Below are 12,916 nucleotides of genomic sequence, written 5' to 3'. Positions count from 1 at the left end.
CCCCTCTCCAGGGGTTGGGGGAGTTTCAGTGTCTGAGGGGTGGGTGGGTGTCCTAGAGTGGGTATGAGAGGAGGGGTTGAAGGGTATCCTCCCCTTTCCTCTATCTAAACCTATCTCCCGGTGCCAAGCAAGGCTGGGGAGGTCTGGCTTGGCCTCTCATTAGCTGAGTGACCCTGGGCCAGTGACTTAGCTTCTCCTTGTGCTTGTCTTTATTATTTTTTAAATTGTTTTTGTTGAGTGTAGTTGATGTCCAATATTACATTGCAGGTGTACAACAGAGTGATTCACACTTTTTAAAGATTATACCCATTTATAGTTACTGTGAAATATTCCTGCAAGGAGATCCAACCAGTCCATCCTAAAGGAAATCAGCCCTGAATATTCACTGAAAGGATTGATGCTGAAGCTGAAACGCCAATACTTTGGCTGCCTGATGCGAAGAGCTAACTCATTGGAAAAGACCCTGATGCTGGGAAAGATAGAAGGCGGGAGGAGAGGGGGACGACAGAGGATGAGATGGTTGGATGGCATCACTGACTGGATGGACGTAAGTTTGAGTAAACTCCAGGAGCTGGCAATGGACAGGGAAGCCTGGCATGCTGCAGTCCAGGGGTTCTTGAAGAGTCGGAGGTGACTGAACTGAACTGATAGAATGTTAGCTATGTTCCCTGTGCTGTTCAGCATATCTTTGTAGCTTATTTATTTTATACACAGTAGTTGCTACCTCTTAATCCGCTACCCCTGTCTGGCTCCCCACTTCCCTCTGCCCACTCGTTTGGGAGTGCCTATCTGTTTTCTTGTTTTTCACCTGTTTGTTTTATTTTTTAGATTCCGTACATAGGTGATAACCTACAGTATTTGTCTTCCTCCGTCTGGCTTATTTCAGTGGTTGTCTTTAACTTGAGGATTTACTACCTCTGTCACCAGACGGTCGAGGGGGAGAGCACTAAGCATTGTGCTTGACCCCATGGAAGACACTCCGGACGCTTGCCCTGCTAGTCGGCAGGCGGTCTTGATCTCTTTGGCCAGCTCCTTCTAGGGGACACAGTGCTCGGGGAGGCAAAGCCTGGGAAAGCCTTTTCCTGAGTCCCGCTGGAGCTCAGTGAGGGTGGAGGCATCCCCGCCTCCCTGGCTCTTGCTGTGCTTTGCTTTTTTTTTTTTTTTTTTGGACAAGGAGGAAGCTGAAGGAATTGTGATTGTCCCCTCTGGGGAGATAAGGTGGAAGGGTGGACTTAATGGGCATTCATAGCCTATTGAAGGTTATCCTTCGGAGTCGAGTGACCTGCGGACAGGGGAAGTGTGTTTACAGTGCACCCGAGGTATGCGAGTAGCCACGGGAAGGCCTTTCCCAGCAGAAGGCCTGGGATCCTGGAATTGGGCGCAGGCGGGCAGGGTTGGGGCGGGGTGGGGGGCCGTGGTGACTGAGGAAGGCTGCAGACTCTTTAAGAATAGGTCCTCTGTTGTGCCTGGGCTGGAGCGGGTTTTGGCCAGGAGTCAGGTGAGACTGGTGGCATGGGGGTGGGGGTGGGGAGAGGGTTGAATAGAGCCTGGGCCTGGGAGGTGGACTCTGCCCCTGCCCCCAGCCCTGCCTTGCTGTATTTTCGGAGACAGCACAGGAAGTGGGCCTTCACAATGTCAGGATACAGGAAGCTATCGGACTATTGAAGGCCACTTCCTGTGAGCTGGTCATTCACATACATTTGTCACCGGTTATCAGGCCTGTTGGGCCCTGCCATTGTCTGGAGGGGCTACAGAAGCCAGGGGGCCGCCAGCAGAGGCCCCTGGACACAGAATGCTCTATTGTGCTGAACTGGCAGCACCCCGCGGGGTGGGGAGGAAAGTGGTGGGTGAGGAGGGGACGCCTGCCTGCCTCTCATTGTCATCGGGTGCACAATGGGCTTGGGGGCTGGGGTCTGCTCTTGCTCCTGGGAACTTGAACTTCTGGGAGAAAGGATGACTGTAGCGGAAACCTGACTTCAGGTGTGGTGCCCAGGAGAGCTGGAAAGGAGTTCAGGCACTTTGTTAGCAGGTGGGTTTTCTAGATCTCTACTGAGAGCCAGTGTGAGAAAAAATGGCCTTGGAATCAGGCAGACCTGAGCTTTGAAGTCCTACTCTGCCCCCCTCGAAGGTGTGACTTTGGGCAAGTTGCTTCACCTCTCTGAGCTTCAGTCTTAACTCCTGTAGGGCACGAATACTCATATTACTTGCGTAACTTGTTGAAGTTCTTAGCTTGGTACCTGGCAAACTTTGGATGTCTGGGCAATGTTCGTGCCCTCTCCACCCTCATCTCCTTCCCTTCCAGGTCACTTCTGCCCCTGCTGTCTGGTTCTGCAGTGAGTGAGCGAATCACCGTGCAGAGGGGGTGAAGAGGCATTTTAATAGCCCAAACAAAGCAGAGCTCTGCCTTCCTTTATGCCAAGAATATCAAATCAGCTGTTAATTATCTGCACTAATGGCAGGCGCAGAAGCAGATAATTTTTCTTTGGCCATGTGCCTTTGGCCTTATGTGTGGGTCTGGGTGTGTCTGAGTTCTAGAAATGCACTTCAGGCCAAGTAATGAGGTTGTAACAGGACAGACCTCGCGCAGGAAGAGGCTCGTTAGAGCCCCGTCTGGCTGCCCACGGCTTTGCCCTCCCAACCCTGATCCGTCAGTGCCAGGAAGGGGCACTTGTTCCTCAGCCACATGGTGAGGTGGAAAAACCGTGGACGCTGGAGTCAGACCCTTGGGTTCCAGCCTTGACTCTGGCCCTAACTAACTGTGTGACCCTAGGCAAGTTACCAGACTTGTGTGAGTCTCAGTCTCTCTAGTGGAGATAATCGCATTGACTTGCAGGGTTTCTGTGAGGATGAAGTAAGGTAGATATGCCTTTCCTTCTCTTCTTGCCCCTCTTGTCTCTGTCACTCCAGCCCTGCCTTGAGCAGAGAGCCCTTCTGAGCGTTGGCTGGCAGTGCTCCGCGGCCCCCATGCGTGTACGAAGCCCGACTGCCTCGACCTGGGGGAGTGACGCCCGCCATGAGACTCTTGGCCCCAAAGGCTGCTGCTCTAGCCCTCTTCCCCCTTTGTCTCCTGTCCTTGATGTGGACACTTAACTGTTCACGTGGCCTTGCTGGCCTCCAGTATCAGCTCTGAGGCCTCTGGATCTTAGTCGTCTCACCCCAGCTGCACCTTCCCAGTTGATGTCATTTTAAGACCTGCTTTGCTTCCTGACCTGCTTTGGGCTTCCCTTGTGGCTCAGCTGGTGAAGAATCCACCTGTAATATGGGAGACCTGGGTTCGATCCCTGAGTTGGGAAGATCCCCTGGAGAAGGGAAAGGCTCCCCACTCCAGTATTCTGGCTGGAGAATTCCATGGACCGTATAGTCCATGGAGTCGCAAAGAGTCGGACACGACTGAGCGACTTTCCCGTTCACGTTGCTTCCTGACACCCCAACTAGCCTCGTTAATGACTGTCTCCTCATCCCCAGAGGGGCTGCGCTGGGTTTCCGTACTCCTGAGCTGCAGGACTGGGGTCCTGCTCTGAATGTATGCATCTCCTGAAACTCCAGTTCTGAAACCTGTCTGCCTTGAACATCAGACTGGCTGAAATCATTAGTGCTGGGCTGGATCTTGCCTGTGGAGGAGCTCACCCTCTCTGCCCATGTCCCGGCTTTCTGTCCTTTCCCAGCAGCTTGCACCAACCGTGAGGTCCAGCTTGCCTCCAGCGGAGGCCAGTGGTGTGGGCCCCTGTGCTTGCCCACCTTGGGCGGGTGCCACTGTCACAGCAGTCAGAGTTCAGAGGAGCTTGGCAGGTGCTAAGGTTAGGAGTGGGCCTGGGATCTCACAGGAGGCCAAGCTGTCTTCAGACTCGGGAGATAGCAGGGTGCTCTAACGCGGAGTATATTCTGTTCCCATTGCATGTTTCACAGCTGGGCACCCTGCAGGAAAGGAAAGAGAAAGGGCTGACTCGAGCGCTTTGAGTAGGGCTCTTCCCGGTGGCTCAGTGGTACAGAATCTGCCTGCCAGTGTGGGGGACTCGAGAGATGCAGCCTTGATCCCTGGCTCAGGAAGATCCCCTGGAGAAGGATAATGGTAACCCACTCCAGTGTTCTTGCCTGGAAAATTCCATGGACAGAGGAGCCTGGCAGGCTGCACCCCATGGGGTGGCAAAAGAGTCGGACGCAGCCTAGCAACTAAACAACAACAAGCATCTAATGTACTTCTATGGGCCAGACACCTCCCAGCCCCTTCTCCACCCAAGCCCAGGGCCAGCCCCTTCCTCCCCAGCATACAACAAGGCATTCTCTTATCTCCCATCTGACCTCTCCGCTCTGTCTCCCTGCTCACGCAAAGTTAGGTCGGGATGTGGTCCCCAGGCATCAGAAGGTTTCCAGAGATACTGGCAACTGCCCCTACCATCCGTTTTTGCCTCTGCCTGACTCACTGCCGGCGAGGGGCTGGAGGTATCTGGGGACACGTCTCGACCCAGAACAGTGTGCTGCCCGTGCCATTGTTGGGAGAAGTCCCAAGGGACGGCCCCACTGGCGCTCCCCCTTCCAGCTTTTCTTTTCCCTGGCGCTGCTCCTTGTTGTCCTGCCCATCCTGCGATGGAGGGGAAAGGGCACATGGGGGCTGGGCAGGGCCTTGTGCGAGTGACCAAAATCCAGCTTATGCTTTTCAGGCAAAGAAGAGCCTCATGGTTCTCAGAGCTGCTTCAGGGGCAGACCTGAGGGTCCCTAGTGCACCCGCTCTCCACTTCGTACCTGTGTCTCGCTCTTTGCACGCTCCAGCCTATTTCGTGGCAAACTGGTTTCTTCACATGGAGGAAAACAGAGCGACTGAGAGCTCCCAAGTCTGACATGTTACAGCAACAACTTTGATCCTTTGTTTCCGAATCCAGAAATCCCAGAGAAGAGACGCACTGGTGCTTGAATAGTAGGTGGCGCCTGGGGGAAGAGAAGCGTTTGGTGAGACACGGTCGCTTCTGCAGGGCCTGTGGACGGGGCCCCGGTCTTCAGAGGAGGCTGATATTAAGGGGAAACAGGTGTGCTGATGCCTCTTGGGCAGGGCAGGGTTTGCGATGTGGGCTCAGCCCTCTCTGCTGCAGTAGTTTCTTAGTAGAAATGCACTGGCTTTAGAAATGGAACTGGGGGACTTCTCTGGTGGCCCAGTGACTAAGACTCAGCATTCCTAATGCAGAGGGCCCAAGTCCAACCCCTGGTCAAGGAGGTGGATCTGCATGCCGCAACTAAAGATCCCACGTGCTGAAATGAAGACTGAAGGTCTCGCATGCCACAACTGAGATCTGGTGGTGCCAAATAAATACATAGTTTGAAAAGACAAAAAAGAAATGGAACTGGGGTGGGCTGACGAAGAGGATTAATGGGACCTCGGGGTTGAAGTGGGTGTGAGAGGTGACCCAGGTTGGCTGGTGTCCCGGATGCTGTGTGGCTGTGGAACCAGAAACTTGCCCTCTCTGAGCCTGACCCCCATCTCTATCATGCCTGAGATGTGGCCTTCCCTGGCCTCACCAACCTGTGGCTGCAAACAAAATCACACTGGCCTGAATGTCCCACTTTTCCTGCCTCATAGTCCCCCATCTCTGGGACCCAGACGTCTGTCTCCTCAGGGTCCCTAGTAGATCTCGCACGTGTCCAGTCTGTTGTCTCATGACTGGTTCTGGCCTTCCAGCCACAGGAGGGCTATGGAGCCCCTGAAAGAGCCCCTGTTCTCTGCCTAATGCTGTCTCAGGGCCTTCAAGCTTGCAAGCTGACTGGCTACCAGGTGGCACCATACTTCTGTCAGTCCTCACAGAACTGGATCCACAGGGATTTCCATGAAGTGAGGAGAAGGTTCCTCTCCCCAAATCCAGACCGTGCACATCACTGCTGGGCCCCAGAGCAGTGTGGCCTGTGAGCTTTCTCTCACGTGATCCCTTGGGAAAGAAAGCCCCACAGCCAGCCGCTCTTCCTCTCTCCCTGAGATTCTGACCAAGTCCCAGGAGCTGGGCCGGGGGAAGGTCATCGTGCTCTGGCCCCCTTCGTCCAGGAGCCTGCTTCCCATATATGCCCCCATTCTGACCCACCTCTTGTGAAGGGGTGCTGGGGAGAGGGGCGCTGCCCATCCAATGTGTCCTGACTTAGCCTCCCCTGGAAGCCCTTCTTCAGCAGAATAGCAGTTCCCTTGGAGGGCTCATCGTGACGAGTGCATGCTCAGTCATGTCCAACTCTGCACCCCCCGCCCCGCCCCCATGGACTGCAGTTCACTAGGCTCCTCTGTCCGTGGAATTTTCCAGGCAAGAACGCTGGAGTGGGTTGCCACTGCCCACTCCAGGGCATCTTCCTGACCTAGGGATCAAATCTGCATCTCTGTCATCTCCTGCATTGGCAGGCGGGTTCTTTACCGATTGTGTCCGTTAAAGGAGACACATGATAGGTGCTCCACAAATTACTTCCTGTTATTTAATCCAGCAGTTCACTGGTCTCCTTTCGGGAGGCAGTGGATGATAGCACCTCTCATTTGTGCAGCTGCTGGGGAGCCAGGGCAGTGGCCCCAGGGAGGGACAGGAAGGTCTGGCCGCCCGGTCAGAAGAAGTCAGCGTGCCTCCAGGCTTGAAGCTGTTCTGTGGTCTTTTGGGGTGAGCTTCCTGGGCCCCAGTGTGGTGGAATCAAAGGTCCTGGCTGGTTGTTAGGTGTGTCAGAGTTTGAGGTGACGTGGGCTGAGACTTCAGACTTAGGAGGAGAGCGAAGGAACATAATTTTGATTGTCCTAAAAGTCCTTGTTTCACCTGGACGAGTGTGTGGGTCTACCCGGCCAAAAATGAAAGCCCGGTCAGAAATCCCCTTTGCGGCGGTCCAGCAGCTGGCCACTCAGTCTCTGCTAGGACGTTTCAGAAAGCAGATCCATCAGACAGGAAAAATGTGTGTACTAGATTCAAAGACATCGCATGTATCAGATCATCTAACAAGGAGGTGTTAGATGAACACCAGGTGTTCCCTGGTGGTGCCGTGGATGGGAATCCACCTGCTGATGCAGGGGACAAGGGTTCAATCCCCGGTCCGGGAAGATTCCACATGCTGTAGAGCAACTGGGCCTGTGCGCCACAACTACTGAGCCTGGGCTCTGCAAGAAGAGAAACTACCGAAGGACAAGCCCGCGCGCTGAAAGGAAGAGTAGCCCCTACTCCCTGCAACAAGATAAAGCCTGCTCGCAGCAGTGAAGACCCAGCACGGCCAAAAATAAATCAATCAATCTAACAGGGGGAGCGGGTAAAATAATAAACTGCATGAAAACAGGGTGGAAAGAGCTGGTTTAAAGATAGCCTCAAAAACTACCTTGGGAAATGTGGGGACAGGGACTCAGGGAGGCAGGTCGGGGGAGGGCTGGGCAGGAGGCACGTAGAAGGCCCTGGGGGATGTTAGGGATCTCCCTAAGGGGAGGGTGTCTTCCCCCATTAAATGGTCTGGGCTCTGGAGGCCAGACCTGACTGCCCCCAGCCCTCTTCCTGTTCCCTGGGAAGGGTCCTTGGGGAGGGTTCTGGCTGGATCACTCAGTCCCCAGCAGAAGTTGGGACCAGGTCACTGACCAGAGAAGGGAGCAGGCAGGATAAAGAATCCCCTGGAAGCTGCTCCAGGAACACTGACACTGGTGGCTTCCCAGAGGAGATGGCTTGTGTCCTCAAGAAGGTTCCAGAAGTGCCCTTTGTCCCCAGACCTAAGACCGGGAGGTGGCTGCAGTGACCTGCTGTGTGTCCACCCAGGCTTCATTTATCACAGAGACCCATGAACCCCGGGATCAGCCATGTGCACAGCGTGAGAGGCACATCACGCACAACCAGGGGCCCCTCCTGCACACACACACCCCCGGCACGTACGTGGACATGCTTGTTTCCCATCTTGAGCCACTCTCCTCCGAGAGACTACATCCCCTCCTCCTCTGCCCTCACTGCCCCACCCCCACCAGCCCCACCCCTGAGAAAGTGCAGCTCAGGGGTCCCCAGGGCTGCACAGGAAATGCTTTGTACACTGCGGGTCAGCCAGGCTATTTTCTGTCCCAGAGCTGGAGGGAGGTTGGGCCGGGAACAGCCAGGCGTGACACAGTCAGCTGTTTTCTGCCCCTTTCTCTGCCTCTCTACTCGCAGTCAGCGTTGGTCTCTCAGTGGCTCTATCTTGTCTCTATTTCTCTTTCAGGCCTCAGGGTCTTTTTGACCCAATGCCCTTTGACACCTTCCACTATTGCCTACACACCCTTCAAATTTTGGCTCAGTTCCACCTCTTCCAGAAAGCCTTCCCTGACTCCTATCTAATCAGGACCCTCCCACTGTGCTCCCAGAGCTCTGAGCAGATGCCCTCAGAGCACTGGGCTGATGAGTTGTCTCCACCTTCTGCTAGACTGTGAGAAACGTGAGCACAGGACCTCTGTCTTCATGAGACCTGGTTTCTTAGCATCGGCACACACAGACATCCGTCCGCACGCATTTCCATGTGCATTTTGCACACCTGCCTCATTTACTCATTTGCTCTCATACTGGGGGCCAGGATGTGCAGAAGTTAAGAGCCCAGACTGGAGTCAGACCATCTGAATTAAAATCTCAGCTGTGTGACCTTGGGCAAGTTACTAAACTCTTTGTAAGATGGGTCTGAGACCAGCACCTGCTTCAGTGAGTTGTTGAGAGGATGAAATGTGTTAACACACGTAGCACTAAAGATAGTGCCTGGCTTGTAGCAAGAGCTCCCAGATGTTAGCTAATTATTATTTTCACTTGTAAGATGGAGAAAACCAGTATATCGGCACTTCCTTCCAGGAGAATATCTCAGAATATTGTATCAATCTGGAAGGAGTGTTTTGATTAGTTGTGAGGCTGTGAGCCTGCTTGTTGAGGGATATGCCTTGTATAACAAAAGATGGTTGCTACACAGCCTTTTAAGAAGGGTGGATTTGGGCACACTGCAGGGCTTTTGTTCAGCTGGGTGAGCTGTGCAAGTTTGGGGCCGGAGTGGAACTGCTGGAGACAGGAGAGTCTGGGCATGGTAAGGGGATGCATTAGTGCCCTGTTGCTGCTGACGCAGATGACCACGAACTTGGTGGCCTAAAGCAAGAGTGCTCTAGTGGTCCTGGGAGTCAGAAGTCTGAAACTAGTCTCGCTGGGCTAAAATCAAGGCGTCCTCAGGCTGCATTCTTCTTTGGAGGTTCTAGGGGGAGAATCTGCTTCCTTGCCTTTTCCAGCTTCCAGGTGCCACCTCCATTCCTTTGATACATATCTCCCTTTCTCCTTTTCCCATCTTTAAAGCCAGCTGGAATTCTTCTCATATTACATCACTTTAACCTCTCACCTGTACCGTCTTTGTCTGCTTTTTATGACCCCTTTGATAATTCAGGATAATCCCTCACCTTAATGTCAGCTGACTAGTAACCTTAATTCCATCTGCAAGTTAATTCCCCTTTGCTATGTAGCCTGACGTAATCACGGGTTTAGGGATTAGGACATGGATATCTTGGGAGGGGGACATCATTCTGGCTACCATCGAGGACTCCTGGTGTCGTAGGAAGGAGACTGGAAATAAGCATGTCTGACGGCTACTTGGAGGATCTTGCTGTGGGGTGTGTGTGTGGTCTGTCTTCTTTGCAAAATGTCCAGCCATCAGATGTTATGCAGAATGTATTTTCTTTAGGGTAAATGGGAGGGCATGTGGACTCTTGCTTCAAGGATTGGCATGAGGGAAAACCCCAGGCTTCCCACAACAGAAGGAGCTGAAAGTTGGGTTGCATTCATTCACTCAACCTGTATGTGCTGGAGTAGACTCATAGCCCTCAAGTCATTCACAGTCCACTGGGGGAGACAAGCGTACAGACAAGTAAGATCCCTCTAGGACAGGAGGATCAGTGATGAGAGTCTGCACACAGAAAGCACAGAGGCAGCGTCAGCTTAGGTTGGAGAGAGGAGAGGCCAGGAAGAATTTCCCTGGGGAGGTGACCCCCTCATCCTAGGTTGGCAGGATAAATAGAAATCCCCCAGGTTAAGAGGGGAAGTTTATTCTGGGCAGCATGGACTGTCAGGGCAGAGATGGAAGGTGTGAGCCAGTGTGAAGTGTGTGTGTGTGTAACTCTGAGCCCAGTTCCTGGCACTCTAGTGGCATTCAGGAAATATTTCTCAAAATGAACACCTCATGTCAATGCTATCCTGTCTGTGTTTCTAGGTAGGCCATGGCCTTGCCTAACATAACCAAATAGGAGACACCTCCTTCTGGGGAAGCCCCCCGCCCCCACCAGAGTTGCCATGACCTACCTGCAGTCTCTTTCAGGGTCTCTCATTAAGAAAAAGCAGCACATTTGTTTCAACAGTACTTCATACCTGAAGAATACTTCACACTTTACTGAATCTTTTTTTTTTTGGCTGTGCTTCATAGCGTGTGGGATCTTAGTTCCCAGACCAAGGGTCAAACCCATACTCCCTGCGGTGGAAGTGCAGAGTCCTAACCACTGGATGTCCAGGGAGGTCCTACGGACTCATTTGTAATTCAGTGGATTTTCTTTCAGCTGAAGAAACTGAGGCTCAGAGACTTCACTAACCCTCCCAAGGTCACACAGCCATGCAGCGGTGGGGGAGGAGGTTAGGGGCCTGGACTCCAGCACACCTGCTCCTCAGCCAGGCCCTGGGCTCCTGCTAATGGCCGAGTGTCCTGCCTCCTTCCCTCTGGTGCTGAGGCGGCTGGGACCCAGTTCTGAATGGCCTTGGGCTGCCATGACTGGCCCTCCTTCCCTGGAAGGGGCTTCCTGAAGATGGAGGTGGGCCCCGAAGGCCTAGAGAGTATGCATTGTTCATCTGCACCTGGAGGTGAGCTCATGTCGGCGGGCACCAGGCCCAGGGGAGGGCCCGAGCAATTGTCTTGGCCCAGGTCGCTGCCTCCATCTTGGCTCCTTTCCTGGGAACAGATCCCTTCCCTGAGTCCTGGCTGGACAGTCAGGAAGCCGGGGACTCAGGGAGGCCAGGAAAGCCCCTCAGTTTCCCTGTCTGAAGGTTGAGTTAGATCGGAGTTTCCCTTAATGTGGTATAGGAACAGAATACCCGTCCTGCAGAATACTCTCCAAGGAAAGGGTTGCGTGGTCAAACAAGGGGAAAGCTGATGCTGTCTTCCCCTCTGGGACCTTCACAGCACACGCTGGCATGTCAAAGGCTCTGCTGCTGCTGCTAAGTGGCTTCAGTCGTGTCCGACTCTGTGCGACCCCATAGATGGCAGCCCACCAGGCTCCCCAACCCCTGGGATTCTCCAGGCAAGAACACTGGAGTGGGTTGCCATTTCCTTCTCCAATGCATGAAAGTGAAAACTGAAAGTGAAGTCGCTCAGTCATGTCCGACTTCGCGACCGCATGGACTGCAGCCCACCAGGCTCCTGCGTCCATGGGATTTTCCAGGTGAGAGCACTGGAGTGGGGTGCCGTTGCTTTCTCCATCAGAGGCCCTGAGAGGCCTGAAATGAGGGAACCGGGTTAGCCAGCGCCTCTCGCTGAGCCTTCCTCATACTCGCATCCTCAGAGAGCTCCACTGACAGCACCCGGGAAACGTGGGAATCGATGCGCTCCAAGGTCAGGCTCACCTCTCCTCCCACACTGTTAGCTCCTCGAGGCAAAAGCCTCGGGCTGACCTCTGCTGTGGAGTTTTGGCTGCCTGGCACCCCTCTCTTGGTTTTGAGGGAATCTCATGTGAGTCTCGGAAGGAAGCTGAGCCCCATCCCTCACTACAGAGGTGTCCCTTGGCGAGGTAGTCCTCCCTTGCCCTTTCTGGGAGCTCAGGTGGGGATGTATCATTAGGCTCAGGACTTTGGGTCCAGAGAGTGGCCCAGGGATCGGGGGCCGCTACAGGGTCTGTTCAGGGGGCTGAGCCTGCAGCGGCGTCTGCCCTGCTCTTCTGTCCGCAGGGCCACCTCAGCTGGAGTCCCCACCGCTGAGCCTCCTAGGATTGCTGGGGTGGGGTGGGGGTCTCTGAGCCTCATTTTAAAAAATGTATTAAAATGTAGTTGATTTACCATGTTGTGTTAATTTCTGATGAACTGAAGTGATTCAGTTATACACACACATGCATCCTTTCTCATATTGTTTTCCATTTTGCTGTATCACAGGATGTTAAATAGTTTCCCATGCTATACAGAAGGACCTTGTTGTTTTTCCATTCTCTATATAATAGTTTACATCTACTAATCCCAAACTCCTCATCCATCCCTCCCCCCATCCCTTGGGAACCGCAAGTCTGTTCTCTATGTCTGTGAGTCTGCGTCTACTTTGTAGATAAGTTCATTTGTCTCAGATTTCCGAGAAGGCGATGGCACCCCACTCCAGCACTCTTGCCTGGAAAATCCCATGGACGGGGGAGCCTGGTGGGCTGCAGTCCATGGGGTCGCACAGAGTCAGATACGACTGAGGGACTTCACTTTCACTTTTCACTTTCATGCATTGGAGAAGGAAATGGCAACCCACTCCAGTACTCTTGCCTGGAGAATCCCAGGAACGACGGAGCCTGGTGGGCTGCTGTCTATGGGGTCGCACAGAGTCGGACATGACTGGAGTGACTTAGCAGCAGCAGCAGCAGTATCATATTTTAGATTCAACATATAAGTGATATCATGTGGTACTTATCTGACTTACTTCAACTTAATATGAGAATCTCGATGTCCTTGCGTGTTGCTGCAAATGGCATTATTTCATTATTTTTATGGCCGATATTCCATTGTACATATATATATAAAGAAAAGATGTTACATATATATATATATATATATACATACACACACATCGTAAAGCAACTGCACTCCAATAAAAAATAACAAGTGAAAAAGTAAAAAGAAACCCCAAACCAAAAAAGGAACAAAAAACATATTATTAACTTGGTAATAATAATGGTAAATGCTACCGAGGGCTCAATACACATCTGACAATTTAGCTCCCC

General features: G+C 53.0%; 1 long non-coding RNA gene across 1 annotated transcript; it reads left to right on the top strand.

Moving 5' to 3' along the window:
- Positions 1 to 1,160: 1,160 nt before the first annotated feature.
- On the top strand, positions 1,161 to 11,999 carry LOC121818942 (uncharacterized). Its single transcript, XR_006059009.2, has 2 exons — positions 1,161 to 1,319; positions 4,659 to 11,999. It is a non-coding gene; the product is annotated as an uncharacterized LOC121818942 (long non-coding RNA).
- The last annotated feature ends 917 nt before the right edge of the window (positions 12,000 to 12,916 follow it).

Source organism: Ovis aries, chromosome 1 (assembly GCF_016772045.2).
Source record: "Ovis aries strain OAR_USU_Benz2616 breed Rambouillet chromosome 1, ARS-UI_Ramb_v3.0, whole genome shotgun sequence".
Classification (NCBI taxonomy): Eukaryota; Metazoa; Chordata; class Mammalia; order Artiodactyla; family Bovidae; genus Ovis; species Ovis aries.
The sequence above is the reverse complement of the archived record's forward strand: the minus strand, read 5'-3'. Positions and strand labels throughout refer to the sequence as shown.